This window comes from Aotus nancymaae, unplaced genomic scaffold, assembly GCF_030222135.1.
Source record: "Aotus nancymaae isolate 86718 unplaced genomic scaffold, 86718_ANA_hifiasm-v0.15.2.pri h1tg000020l, whole genome shotgun sequence".
NCBI lineage: Eukaryota > Metazoa > Chordata > Mammalia > Primates > Aotidae > Aotus > Aotus nancymaae.
Genome location: NW_026988432.1, coordinates 7840512 through 7855852, shown reverse-complemented (window position 1 = coordinate 7855852; position 15341 = coordinate 7840512). Strand labels below are relative to the sequence as shown.

Genomic DNA, 15341 nt, shown 5'->3' with positions numbered 1-15341 from the left:
GCTAATTGTTGTATTTTTAGTAGAGACAGGGTTTTACCACATTGCCCACGCGGGTCTCAAACTCCTGGGCTCAAGCAATCCATCGGCTTTGGCCTCCCAAAGTGCTGGGATTATGGGTGTGAGCCACTGCCCCCAGCCTGATTCTTTTTGTAAGACAGAGTCTCGCTCTGTTGCCCAGGCTGGAGTGTGGTGACATGTTCATAGCTCACTGCAACCTGGAACTCCTGGGTTTAATAGATCCTCCTGCCTCCGTGCCACCACACCCTGCTAATATATTAATTTTTTGTAGAGACAACATCTGGCCATGGTGCTCAAGCTGGTCTCGAATTCCTGACCTCAAGTGAACCTCCCACCTTGGCATCCCAAAGTGCTGGGATTACAGGTGTGAGCCTCCCTATCTGGCCTGGGGAAGAGTTTAAGTAGGTGAGTTATGGGCATATATCTTAGCTGTGCTGGGTGTTGGTAGAGCAAAGATAAGATTTCCTCCAAAAAGAGAGCGAGTGCTGATGGGAAAAAGGGTTCAATGGCGGATAGCCAAGAAGATAACACATGTTTATGGCCAAAAAGTGTCTGAAATTCAGCCAAGCATGGCGATTTTAATAGTATATCTAGACTAATATCTCTACACTGAAGTTGTTGCTATATTATCAATATTGTAATCACTATTTAGTGGTAAAGGGCTTATATTCTGGAATCACAGAGGCCTAAGCCTAAATTCCAGCTCTGCCCTATAGTAGCTGTGACTTGGGGAGAGTGAATTCTTACCTTCACACTGCACATCTCAGTTTCCTCATCTGTAAGGCAGGGATGATGTTAATACTGATCTTACCAGATTGATATGAAAATTAAAGGACATAATATATTCAAAAGAACTGAATGCAAGGCCTGATTCATTAGGCCCCTAGTGGTTTTTGTGCATTATTTCATGAAATCTTACAACTATTTGGCATAATTCGTATCAAGCCCCTTCACTCCCCCTTTACAAAAGTAGAAACTGAGGTTACAACTGAGAAACTTGTTTGAGGTCACACAGCTGTCTGACCTGTCAAAGCTGTGCCTCTGTTCTAGCTCTGCCAGACTCAGAACCCCTGGGTCTTAACCATACATTCAAGTGTCTCCCAGAAGAGTCAACTCTTCCCCACCCTTCACAGCCCCATTGCTGTGAAAAAGGCTTACTACTAGCCCCCTGTTGCACAGCTCCTGCTGGTTGTCCTTTTTAGAAAAAATAAGGAGACACTGGCATCCCGAGGCAGTGGGATTGAAAAGTTTGCTTCTTTTCTTTTCGAGACGGAGTCTCGCTCTGTCGCCCAGGCTGGAGTGCAATGGCACTATCTCTGCTCACTGCAACTCCACTTCCCGGGTTCAAGCAATTCTCCTGCCTCAGTCTCCCGAGTAGCTGGGATCACAGGCACCTGCCACCATGACCGGCTAATTTTTGTATTTTTAGTAGAGACCGGGATTTCACTGTGTTGGCCAGGCTGGTCTCGAACTCCTGACCTCATGATCCGCCTGCCTTGGCCTCCTATAGTGCTGGGATTACAGGCGTGAGTCACCGCTAATTACTGTATGTTGTGTTTCCCACTAACCTCTCTGCCAATTCTATTTCAACCTCCATTCTCCAATCATTGTAATTAGGTATTTCAGAATTGTGTTGCATTTCAATCACGGTAACAATAATGGTAGCATTTTATTAATAAATCAAGTAAAAACTGAAAATGACAATGATAGTGTATGATACACAACAAATGACATCAACTTTGCATCACCTAAAGTTCCAACTTTTCTGTTATGAATCTAGATTTCTTGTGGAGTATTGTATATCGAACATAGGAAATAAGATTACTGTACCTGAACATTGTGTAACTAACAACTTTCTCGAGATATAATTCTGGTAAAAACTCACACCTGAACAACTTTTTTAGACTTTTTTTCTAGCCTTTTTAATCTCTGTACTTGTTTTCTTTTTAAACGGTCCATACTATTCAAGAAACAACTTTTAAAGTCCACAATAATTCTTAAGATAGATTTTAATGATACTTATCTGCCCCCAAGCTCTATTGAAATAATAATGACATTCATTTTTAATCACTTTTCATCATAAGAGAAATAAAAATTTTCCTATTGATTTCCTATGGACAAAAATCAAGTTTTCGTGGTACTGCTATACATTTAGTAGCATGTTCAGCCAGTTTCCAAAGACATCAGTCAAGTCCCCAACATGCAACTTGTTATCACACTACCTTGGAATTCGGCGGCACGAACATCAGTGAACTATTACTTGTTCAAAACCTCTCTGAAAACGACTAAATGGAAAAGTAGATGCCTCGAAACAAGGAATAAGTTTGGTTTTTTTAAGAGCAATTTTCACGATTCAGTTGAGAAGGTGTGGGGAGAGCTTCCCCACTTGTGGCTCTGCACGGCGTGCGCGCGCGGCAGTCCTGGGGTCCCCTCCCTGTGGGGACAAGGCCGGGGTCCCTGCGCGAGCCCAGCGGACCTGACCAGTGTGGGGGTCCCGCCGCCGGTCGCAGGGGCACGGGGACCGCGTCCGCCAAATCCACGGGGCCTGTGTGTGTGTTGGGGGGGGGCCGAGGAGACTTTCCTTTTCACGTTAGCCAGGGCCACCCCAGCCGGAGGGAAGGCACCAGGGACCCCGAGGGCTGGAGGAGCAGCCGCCTGCAGCCACCGGCGGAGAGGCGCAAGAGGGTGCGGGGGTGGGAAGATCCGGGCTCCGCGCCCAGCCCGCCCCACGACCCTGGCCCGGCGCTCCTCCCCTCGGAACCCCCCACCCATTGCCGGGCCCCCGCCCCGCCCCGCCCCGCCCCGCCCCGCCCCGCCCCGCGCGGCCCCCAGCCCTAGCCTCGCGCGCCCCGACGCCCCGCCTGCGCCGCGGGCCCGAGTAGTGGGCGCGGGGCGGCCCGCTCGGCTCCTCCGCACCCGCTCCCCGCTCGGGCCGAGGCGCCGCGATCGCGCGCCCCTCCTGGAAGAGGAGGAGGAAGGAGGCGGGAGGAGGAGTTGTCGAGAAGAGAAGGCGAGCGCGGCAGTCGCGCCGGCGCTGGGCGAGGAAGCGGAGCCGGGCCGCCTCCGGGTGAGCGTTCGGGGAACCCGGGCGGGAGGCTGGGACCGGGCTTCGCCGTCCGCCTCCGGCTCGTCCGCAGCCCCGGGCACTGGCCGCCGGGCTGGTTTCCGCCTCGCGGCTCAGGGGGCGGATCCCGCGCGGGCCGGGCCAGGGAGGCCGCCGGGCGCGGGGGCTGCAGCAGCGGGTCTGGGTCAGCGCTAGGGCCTGCGCCGCCTCGGCGGGTGCGCGGGTCGGGGCCGAGGCTGGGGAGCCAGGGCCCGGAGCGGGGACGCGGGAACCGGGAAGCCGGGGCCGGGGCGCGGCGGCCCCAGAAGGGCTGAGGCCTGCGCGGCCGCGGGCGGTTCTTCCCGACCTCTCGGCCTCTTCGGCCGCGACGCGCCGGCCCGGGCCGCCGCCTTTGTTGCCCGCAGCTCGCCGGGGAGAGGCCGGGGCTCGGCGAGGCCTGGGCGGCGGCGCGGGGCCTGCGCGGCTCAGCGCCCCTGCCGGGTCCCTGCTCGGACCTCCGCGGGCCGGGGGTCGGGGCGCGGCAAGGCCGCAGGCGCGAGGGCGGGCCCGGGGCGCGGTGCTGGGACTCGGGGACGCCCCCGCCCCACCGCGAGGTCGCGCCGGCGCTGGCGGAGGGGCAGGCCGGGGCTGCTCTGCAGCCGAAGGTGCCGCCGGCCGGCCGCGCACTCACCCGGGTGTGGGGAAGGGACGATTGTGGAATTTAAAGCGCTCCTGGGACCGACGCGGGCCTGAATTTTCCGTTTGCTTCGGGAGTTGGCAACTTCAGGTACACCCTTGTGGCTCACGGAGCAGAATTATGGAAGTTTCTTAGAGGCAGGTCCTGGCACAAAACTTGGGATGTGTGGTTGGAATGTGAAATTGGGGTTCCCATCCCCAGTGTTTGGAATGAAGGGCCAGGTGGGAATATGTGGCAGAACTCAGTCTTCCGGTAGCAAAATAAATAATGTTGAATTCATTTCAACAAATGTTTCTGCAGCGTCTGCCCGGATAAGGCAACACGCACTGTGCATGAGGACAGAGAACACACTAATGATAGAAATAACGTGAATTGCACATGCTGAACATCTCCCAGAGACGTTTTAAATTTACTGTGTTCCTTGGGGTAAAGATATATTAGTAATCAAACAGAGGTAAATGGTCTACTTCCAGTTAAGATATCTGACGTCTTCTCAACCACAGAAGGTAGCAGTTTATCTTGACTTTTTTTTTTTAAACCCACAGCATTAAATCCATTTAGCTTACCTGAATGAATGAATCTTAGTGGAATAGTTAATGCTGTGGACAGTCAGACTTACTTAAAAACAGGAATAGTATTGCTCACCAGCTTTCACAAAACCCGGAAAAAAGTCTGTAATGCTTTCCTGTGGGCTAATTTCTCCTCCTAGTGGGTTTTGTGCACGCGTGGATGTGGTAAGGTCTAGGATCCATTCCGTTGTAAACTAAATAGGTGGCCTTAACCCTTTGGTTCCAACACCCTCCCTAAGCCTGCCTTGGTGCCTTGGAGGAAGCTGGTTCGTGGACAGTGGACTTGATTTCTAGAAGAGCTTCTGTCTGGGGTGTGGCCAGGGCTTTCCACTTGTGCCTGGGTAAGGATCAGCCAGGTATTCACCTGAATCTATACTTTTTTCGAATTCCATTTAGCGTCTCTTTTGGACCACTTTCTCTCTCTTACCTTTTATCATTTATCTTTTAAATTACCCTCTAAATTGGTAGTTTTGCCCCTTGCTCCTTTCTCCTTGCTCCTCCCACCCAAGAGCACACCCTTAGGGCATCCCCTGACCCCCTCTCTTGGCAGGGGGGCCCCTCCCCACCAGAGAAGGGATTTGAGTGCCATTGACCGGGCGTTGGCTGGAAAATGGTGCTGTACTGACTGAGTTTCTAGGCATTTTGCCTTCCAGTGTTTTTCTTCATTCTTGTATTAGAACTGGAAAAGGTATTCTTTTTAATGCCCCCTCCCCCCCTTTTTTTTTTTTAGGAAACAGAAAGCAAGTATCTTCTTTTTTGTTTTTCCTCTGTCACCCAGAGTGGAGTACAGTGGTGCAGTCGTGGCTCACTGCAGCCTTGAACTCCTGGGCTCAAGTGATCCACCTCCCTCAGTCTCCTGAGTAACTGGGACTGTAGGCATGTGCCACTAAACCTGGCTGATTGTTTTCTGTAGAAGTGGGGTCTCGCTGTGTTGCCGAGGCTGGTCTCAAACTGCAGGCCTCAAGATCCTCTCACCTCAGCCTCCCAAAAGCCCTGAGATTTCAGGCATGAACCACCGCGCCCAGCCTGCAAGTGTCCTCTTAACGTCTGTCTTGTGTAACTACACTCCTCAGAGAAAATCTTGCTAGTTTTCTCCATTGTGGCCAGTTTTCAGGAGACTTTTGGGTTATTGATCATGTTTTTTATTTTGCTTATAGAGGTGTGATCTTATTTAAAAGTCCAAACATATAGATGGTCCCCAATTTTGGATTTTTTAACTTTTTGGTGGAGCAGAAATGATACACATTCGGTATGCGCCTCGACTTATATCCATATAAGCCCACTGTGAGTTTTGATATTTAAGGTATTTTCAGTTTATCATGGGCTTACTGGGATGTAAGTTGGGGAGCGTCTGCCATTTGCAAATCTGTGACGATAATTGTTATTCTCTTAAAAATATGCACGCATGAGAAAGGATATTACATACATAAATACATATGCATTTGGAAGTAATACCTCATTTATAATCCAGTATAGCTGATGGATGTGTATACATTCTATTTTAATGCTTAATAAAGTTAGATAAATAAATGAACTAAAAAGATCTCCTTTTGCTGTTTTCTGTTTATTTCATCCTTTGTAGGAAGTGAGGACTGTCTATTTCAGTCCTCTGTCCTCATCCCTGACCTCTTCCAATTCTGGAAATTTTATTTACATCTGTGGTGCCGAAGTACTTTTGTAAAATTACTCGTTTTACAAGGGAGAAATTCCTGATACTAGTGTATGTCATAAAAAGGAGAAACTTTCTTATATGGCCAGATTGATAGATATAATTGTTTAGATTTTAAAAGAGAAACAACGTAAGAGATGTTTAATATTGTTTTAAAGTGAAATTATCTTTAATGTTTTTATGGATAATTTATTATGCTGTTCGGCATGTGGGTTTAGCTAATAAGTCATGATGGCTTTAGGACTGAGGACACCGTTTACTTATACTGATTTCAGGTCTTTACTGACCCATACAAACAATAAATTTTACTTAGTTGGGGCAGTTGTTTTTAGGTGGCTGTTGGTCTTGATGTTTCAAGAACAGACATATTTAGATAAAGTCATGTGAGGTTTCAGTTCCCGCCTTGCACACTCTGGACGTGTTGGAGCATCCATTTACCATCTCTGTGAACTTGAACACGTTCTGTATGCCCTCTGAGTCTTATTCCTCATGTGAGGATGATAATTTATCTCACAAAGTTACAATGAATATGTATTTATGGTAAAATCTAAAGTTTTTTTTTTTTTTGAGGTGGGGATCTTGGTCTGTTGCCCAGGCTGGAGTGCAGTGGCGTGATCAGAACTCACTGCAGCCTCGTCCTCCCAGGCTCAAACAATCCTCCCACCTCAGCTCCCCTCAGCTAGTAGCTGGGACCGCAAGTACATTCCATCTTGCCCAGCTGATTTTTTAATTTTTTGTAGAGCTGGAGTCTCCTTATGTTGCCCAGGTTGGTCTTCAAATCATGGGCTCAAGTGATCCTCCCACCTTTGCCTCCCAAAACGTTGAGATTGCAGGTATGAGTTCCTGTGCCAAAAATCCAAACTCTTTACCATCGACTGTAACATTTCTGCCTAGTTCTGAAATGTGTTTTCATTTCTCCCTAGTTCTCATCTTGAACAACCTCCCTGCCTTACCAGAGTTCTGCCCTAGCCTTTCTGTTCCTCAGTAATCTGAGCTGCTTCCTGCACCCCCACCTTTGACACAGTAGTTCTGATTGACTGCAGTGTCCTTCGGTGGCTTCTGTGGTTGGTTCATTCTCAGATCTTAATGCCAGTGTCACCACCCAGAGACTTCCTGAACTACCTTACGGTTCCTTTAGTAATCCCAAGTCATTAACTTGTATGGTTCCTTCGTAACCTCTATTATTTTCTGTAATTATTGTGTTTACTTGTTTAAAAGTAAACAAAATAAGTTCTATGAGGGCACAATGCCTATGGTGGTCCTTCTTTTCTGTGTCCCTGACACATCCCAGAGGCCTGGCCACTGAGTAGGAGGGGTGTGGCTATACAGAAAGTACTTGGGAGTTTTCATGTTGTTATCTCCACCTTAAAGGCAACGACATGCTGTCTGCGTGTTAGAAAGTTGTTGGTGTTTCCTGGTGTTTGTCCTTTTCTGAACTGGTCTGCTTGCCTAGCTGAGTAAATCATAGCACTAATAAAACCAAAGTCCTTATAATTACATGGCCCCAACAGCCCCACAGAGAGAGGACTGTCACTGCCTGTAGAGCCATAATGTGTGTCTGAGTGACTCGAGGACCAGACTGACTTGCAGTGTAGATGCCCAGATCTCCTACTTCTGGAAGTATAGTCATGTGTAGTGTGTACAAAGTCACCATCCCAAAACACATTTCCCCTGGTCATGTGGCTTACTAAGTGAAACCTCAGTTATCTGAAACCTCCTGGTATCCTCAGATTTCTGGTGTAGAATTAAAGCCAGAAGGAAAAACTCCTTGGAAATTAGAAAAGCCAGAGACTAGGCCGGACGCGGTGGCTCATGCCTGTAATCCCAACATTTCGGAAGCCCGAGGCAGGCGGATCACCTGAGGTCAGGAGTTCAAGAGCAGCCTGACCAATATGATGAAACCCCACCTGTACTGAAAATACGAAAATTAGCTGGGAGTGGTAGCATGTGCTTGTAGTCCCAGCTACTTGGGAGGCTGAGAAAGGAGAATTGCTTGAACTGAGGAAGTAGAGGTTGCAGTGAGCCGAGATCGCACAGCACCCCAGGCTTGGGGACAGAGTGAGACTCTGTCTCAAAAAAATAAGAAAGAAAGAAAAGTCAGAGACTTAGGAGCCCTCGATGGTAACTGAGGAAGGCGGTCTCTCAAGGGGATGCAGATCTAGGTTTGAATTTCAGCACTTCAATTTTATAGAGTAGATTTAAAAAAAAAATCTTAAAGTTTTTGTTGCTTTACATATAAAGTAATAATGCTGTTTCTCTCAGAGCTGGTGTGAAAATGGAATGAGATAATGCATGTTAGTGTATTAATTCAGTGCCTGAAATATAACAAGTGCTAATACTTTAACACTAGTATTCTCCTTAATCTGACTGCTTTTGACTAGTCAGATTACATTTTAAAATAATAGTAATAATTCCTACTTAAAGTAATTATTACTATTAATTTAAAACATGTGACTAGTCAAAAGTAGGATTCTCTGATTAAACAGCCACATCTTTGTTAGACATGAGTGTTTTTGTTAAGGAAGCCTAATGTGGGAAAAGGGTTTGCGACCAAAGGAGCAAGAGAAATGGGAATGAAAGCGGTAAGCTAGAGGGCGTCTTCAGAAGTATTATTAGTGCAAGCTGCTAGAATGGTACGGATGACAGGTGGCCGCAGTGTTAGCAGCAGTGGCCTGACTTGGCTGTGGGGTCATTGCAGTTCATTGATGGGAGACCGAGCCTTCTGCTCTGATTATGTTTGTTCTGATACTGTTTTATCCCTCCTAACAGCAACATACTAAAATACTTTCTTAAAATTATTAAAAGGGCATCATACTTGGAGATTGGGGAGGGATGATGATCTTATTTTCTGTAGTATCGGACTCTTGAGTATAGAGAAAAAGAAGGAAGACAAGCTATATCTGAAGGCCTGGGAGGCAGGCAGTGATCTGAGCATCAGTAAGTCCTAATGGTGTCATTATGCCTTCCTGAAATTTTCCAACAGATACATTTGGTCATCTGGAGAGGCATCCATTTATATATAGCAGTTTGTGACAGTCTGAGATTATACTTAATGTACACACTTGTGCTTAAAATACTGTTTTGAAGACAAGAATGTATGGCTCCTATTAGATAAGATTTCCATCAAAAACAATTTCCATAGTTCAGTGTTAATCTTTAGAATTATCTAGACAAGGTCTTTTTACTCAGCGCTCTGGATAGCCGATTATTTGGTGCTGTTTATGGTTGCACTTACAGTGATTTTTGTGGTACACATTATTCTGACCATATCAATAATATGCTAGTTGGTTGAAGCAGTTGGGTTACCAGGTTTTTAAAGTCAGACGAATTCTTACTGGTAGATTTTTACTGTGTTTGTATGTTATTTGTCTAAAGTTTGTTTTGATAACGGTGTTTGTTTTTAAAGCTTAAATTTGGTTTTAAGTAACATATTACCATCAGACAGTAGTCATTTTTGTTTGTTGACGTTGCTTTTAAAGTTAAAAAAAAGTAACATATTTAGGAAACAACATTATTGCCAAATACCATAGACTGGCAGAAAATGTAAGCAAGTACCAATGTAGAGAATTGTAGTGGGATTTTAGTGATTTTATACATTTGCAGCAGAATTACTGCATTTAGAGCTAGGAGAAACTCCTCTGATTATAGATTATCTTCATCCTTGCACAGATGAGGAAATCGGGTCTAAGCAGGGTATGTCATCTGCCCAGAGTCACACATCACATTAGTAGTAGATTTCAGAATGGAGTCTGCTGTATGCACCCCTTCTTGCTGTTGATGCTGAAGGTTTTAATTTAATCCTGGGAGCTGGGGAATTTGGATTTGTCTTCATGGAGGATGTTACAGTTGAGCTGACTGAGACCTTGCATGTCAGAAAATGTCTGTGTTCTACGTATTTGGTGTACGCCTGGCCGTGTATAAAATTCCAGGTTAATAGTTAGTTCAGATAGAATAAGTTATCTGGCAGTGACAGATGAACTCTGAAATCTCTGTGTCTTGCTTTCACGAAGTCTGCGGCTCCCTTGGCCTCTTCCTTTGTGTCCGGTCTGCTTTCACCTGCAGTTCCTGTCTGTTGCCCCCATGGCAGAGGTGGGTGTTCCTGCAGGTCGCACGCTGGTGACCAGAACCAGGCCTAGTCCCTGCAAGGATGCCAGACACGTGCAAGGGCACAAGGAGAGTCATTGAACTGTCTGGGGGTCATAGTTGTAAGCGTGTTTCCTCTTGGAATTTTGCAGGCATTGCTCTGTTGTCTTCCGGTTTTTAGTGTTACTGTTAAGTCGCGTGCCGCCCGTTTTCCAGGCATTTAAGTCGTATCTTTTATCCCTAGAAGCTTTTGGGGGACTTTTGTGTTACCTCCTAAATACTAACTTTTACCATGGTGTGTCTGGTGGTGGTTCTTTTCTACTTCGGATGTGCGAGCATTCCATAGTGCTTTTCTGTCTGTAAACTTGTGTTCTTCAATTCCAGGAAAACTATTAAAATGCCTTTTATAATTTCTTCCCTTTCATTTTCTAATTTTCTTTTTTTACTTTTTTCCTGTCTTAAGCTCTTCTTCATTGGACATAGGAACTCCTAAATCCATCTGTTTATTTTCTTAGCTTCAGTTTTGTTGTTGTTTTTTGGAGAGGAGTTCCCTCTGCTTTTCTTTTATTGGATGTTTACTTTTTGGCTGTAGGAGTTTTGTTTTCTAACTATTCTCCTCACCCCCTCTTTTTTAAACAAATAGTATCCACCTCTTGGTTCAGATTTGTGAAAACTTCTCTCAGGCTGGTTTTTCGTTGTCTTCCTTTCCAGCAGTCTTAAATTTTGGTTTATTCCAGTTTGTCTTAGCCACTTAACACTGTTGTCATCTGCCATAATTTGCTTTGTGATCTTCTTTGTTCTTGTCTTTTTAGGGAATGATAGAGATAAAGAAGTGTGTGTTTAATCAGAAGGGTTTTTTTTTTCCTTTTTTTTTTTTTTTAACTGTTTTTGTTTGTTTGTTTGCTGGTATCAATGAATATTAAAGCCTTCACTTTTGGGTGAAACCACATCAATTTTTTTCTTTAAATGAGGGTAGTGTTTTCAGTTAGTGCTCTCATGAAGCCACATCTGTGTCACTAAGTTCAATTAACTTAGTTGATGAAATGCCTGCTGATCTGTAGTGGCAACATAATTATTTTAAGTTGGACTATTTTAAAAGCATCAAGAGATCACATCTTTGGGAACCCATAATAAGTGATTACTTTTGGCAGTCAACTTGCTGTTTTATAATGCAAATAATCTTCATTTTGGAAGATTTTTACATTATTTAGTTAATAGGGATATATTGTTCAGTTGAATAATTATTGCTTTCCAAGATTCCCTTCAGCTGAATGACCAATGAATGAAATTTACATTGGCTCTTAATGTACATTTAGTAATAAATTTTATGTGGATTACTTTTCGGACCCCAAATCAGCTGTTTAAAACTCCATTCTTAATTTGCATGTACTTTAGAAAAGAGGAAAAGATTATTTTAACTGAAGCTTATATTATGTGAAAACATTTGAATAATGGACAAATTGCTCTTTAAATTAGAGCTTTTGTGTTAAGATCTGAAGGCTCTGAGAGCAGTCATAACAGTTCTGTTACTTTTCAGTTACTTTTATATGCATGTTGCCTTTCAAAAGTTAGACATTTTTGCTTTAGTAGTTCAGTACATTTAAGAGATTTTAATATATAAGCAAATTACTTTTAGTCTTGAAGAAAATAAAAAAGCAATGAAGAAACTTAAAACACTTGGCTACAGTACAGAATAAAAACAAAACAGCATCTTTGTTCATAGTTTGTCAAATTCTGAAAGAATCTTACCTACTTGGTAGTTTATAATTCATGAAGTCATGCTTTTTCATAGGCAATGAATGTGGTGAGATTTTTAGGGAATTTGCTATATTTTTAACTAAAATAATTTTGTTAACATTTATTAAAATGTTAAATAATTGTTTTTTAATTTGTCATTGTCAGCTATGACAATATAGGTAAATGGTATTAAAAGAACTACATATAAGATAATATTTTACATTTATTATTCTGGAGGTCAGGGTGTATTACATATATATTATATCAAAGTATTATTACAATAGCTGTTTTTAAGCCATCAACTGTAATTACACTTTAGCCAATAAGGTTGCAGATGTAGAAATCATTAAGGATCTTACTAGTAGTAAGTCGGAGTGCTATATTTTCAGTATGCAAATGATTTCCTTTATCAATGTTGCCCAGGTATCCACTGATTTAGAGTTAAAAAAACCTGTATTTTGCTTATAGCCATTACTGGAGATAGTGAAAAAAAAAAAAAGAAAAATCTGTATTAATTTGTTGAAAAGTGTCATAGTTATTTCATAGAAGATGCAGGCCTAGTACGCACAGTGGTCAAGATAAAACTCTGATTTCTTTCTTGCGATGTGTTTCCAATACCAAGAACCACTTCTTCAGCATGAAGACCGAGTGTCCAGGCTGGACGTAGTGGCTCACACCTGTAATCCCAGCACCTTGGGAGGCTGCGGTGAGTGGATCACTTGAGGTCAGGAGTTCGAGACCAGCCTGACCAACATGGTGAAACCCCACCTCTACGAAAAATACAAAAATTATCTGGGTGTGGTGGCACACACCTGTAATCCCAGCTACTTGGGAGGCTGAGGCAGGAGAATTGCTTGAACCCAGGAGGCGGAGGTTGCAGTGAGCCGAGATCATGCCATTGTACTCCAGCCTGGGCAACAAGAGCGAAACTCTGTCTTAAAAAAAAAGAAAAAACACCAAGTGTCCAACAATTCAGTTAATTCAGACTCTACCCAGAGTAAATACAGACTCCGCAGGCAATGGGCTGAATCCTGTAAGACTGCCCTAGCTTCAGATGTCAGTCACAAGTCCCAGGCCTCTCATACTTCTGACAAACTGGCTACAAATCAGGAGTTCCTGCTGTCTCCTCCTCAGATTAGATAATTTGCTAGAATAAAACTCAGGAAAACATTGTTATAAAGGGTCAATTCAGCAACAGCCCGGTGGAAGAGGTGCACGGAGCAAGCACGAGGGGGCGTGGAGCTTCTGTGCCCTCCTAGGGTGACCTCCTTCCCAGCTCACCCTGGTATGCACAAGGTCCCTGAACTTGTGGTTGGAGTTTCTGTGGAACTCAATCTCTAACCCTTTCCTTTTCTCTCAAGCATAGGGACTGTGGGGGCGGGGCTGAAAGTTCCACCCTCTGGGCATGAGGTCTCTGGGTGACCAGCCCCATCCTGAGGCCGACAGTCATAGCATTAGCATTCACACTTGTGATTGAAAGGGGCTTGTTTTGAACAACAAAAAACACTTCTATCTTAGGAAATCCCAAAGATGTAGGAACTGTGCCAGGAACTACGAACAAAGATAAAATATTTCTTATGCCACATTTCTCTGAATTGGTTAAGTGCAAATAAGACAACAAAAAATAATATAACCAATTACGCAACACTTGTATTAGGTATTATAAATAATCTAGAGATGACTTAAAGTATAGGGGAGGATGTACATAGGGTATATGCTGATACTATGACATTTTACATCAGGGACTTGAGCATTCACAGCTTTTGGTATTGGTGGGGGTCCTGGAGCCATTCCCCCATGAATACTGAGGGATGACTGCATACGTAGAAAGACAGTGGTCAATTGGTGTATAGGTGTACTACTTTTTAAATGCAACCTGCTAAAATTTGAATGGAAAAATTAAGGAGAGGTGTGCAGTCATTTAATTAATCAATTCTTTATTTTTGTTTGTCCTTGAGACAAAGTCTCTCTCTCTGTCGCCCAGGCTGGAGTCCAGGGGCATGATCTTGACTCACTGCAACCTCTGCCTCCTGGATTCAGGCAGTTCTTTTGCCTCAGCCTCCCAAGTAGCTGGGATTACAGGCACCGACCACCACACCTGTTTACTTTTTGTGTTTTTTTTAGTAGAGACAAAGTTTCACCAGGTTGGCCAGGCTAGTCTTGAACTCCTGACCTCAAGTAATCTGCCCGCATCAGCCTCCCAAAGTGCTGGGATTACAGGTGTGAGCCACCTTGCCCAGCCTTATTAATCAATTCTTATAGGCCAACACCATTAGCATTTTAACATGATTGACATTATGAATATTTCTTCCACATTCAGTTTAATAATCAAATAAGAATGTATTGAACACAGTTATAGTGAAGGATACTTAGAAATGCTCATGGAAAAGCTGTTGTTTGCTTGTTAGATATCTAAATCTGTACACTTACTATTTTTGAGACAGATGCTTTTAGAACTGGACATAATTTAGAGATTATCCCCTATTTTATATGGAGATTCACTCAGTATACCTCTGCAGACTTAGGCTGATGCTACCCCATATTTTCATGTCAATAGCCCACAGAGTAGGAGTTAATCACTTGAAAGTTTATTAGAACTTTTGCTGTAAATATAAATTTATTTTTAAGTTTAAATTGTTTGGTAACTTTAAGTTCATTTTTCTTAATTTGGCTATATTTAACTTTTAAAAATCTACCTTTGTAGCCATGCAATGTTCATATTGCCTTTTAAATTAGAGCTTATTGTTGTAAGACCGAAGAGCCCTGAAAGAAATCAAAGCAATTGCTTTACGTTAATTATGTAGATGTAATTATGTTTTTATGTAGTTGTAAACATTTATTATGTTTGCACGTAGTTGCCAAGAAGTGTGAAAACGTCTGAGATTTTTGCCTTAAACACAAGCTCAAAGGCAGGCTCACCAGTTAACCTGCCACAGTTTCATGGATGCTGGCAGAAGACATAAGACTCGTGGGTCAGAGATAAAGGACCTTATTACAGTAGTAGCCAGAGTGTCAGCATCTGTCCCGGTGTGTTGAGACATGTTGAGAATAGAATGGGGCAGGGGAAGGAAAGCAAGGAAATGAATTAGGAGGTATTGCCGTAATGCAGGAGAAAGAGGACAGCAGCTTGGTCTAGTATAGTGACAAAAAGTATTTGGATTCTGCATCCGTTTTGGAGGTAGCTGAAATTGGGATTTCATGACATACTAGATGAGGTATGGGAGAAAGAAAAGAGCCAAGGGTGATTCTGAGTGTTCTTATCTGATCATTGGAAGAATGTGGAGTAGCTGGAAGTGGAAGTAAGATAGAGAAGATTTAAACCTGCAAGTGGGGCGGGTGTGGGGGTGGGTGGGAAAGAGCCAGAGTTTAGTTTTGAACTTGTGAAGTTTCAAGTGTCTGCAAGACATCAAAATGTCAGTGTCCCAAAGGGAGCTGAATATAACTAGTCTGTAAATGAAGAGAGAGAATTTGGGAGTGTAAGGCCTGTTGATGCTATAGAATGCCATGAGCATGAGTGAAATCATG

General features: G+C 43.8%; 1 protein-coding gene across 3 annotated transcripts in view; it reads left to right on the top strand.

Moving 5' to 3' along the window:
- The first annotated feature begins 2995 nt into the window (after positions 1-2995).
- The window catches only part of SOCS6 (suppressor of cytokine signaling 6), a 90440-nt gene continuing 78094 nt past the window's right edge, over positions 2996-15341 (top strand). Inside the window, exon 1 of one of the 3 annotated variants that reach the window (XM_021673544.2) lies at positions 2996-3085. The gene's annotated coding sequence lies outside the window, so the exon portion shown is untranslated. Of the gene's footprint in view, positions 3086-3783; positions 3849-15341 lie in introns of those variants that run through there. The other 2 variants (XR_002479024.2, XM_021673545.2) reach the window with 2 other exon arrangements.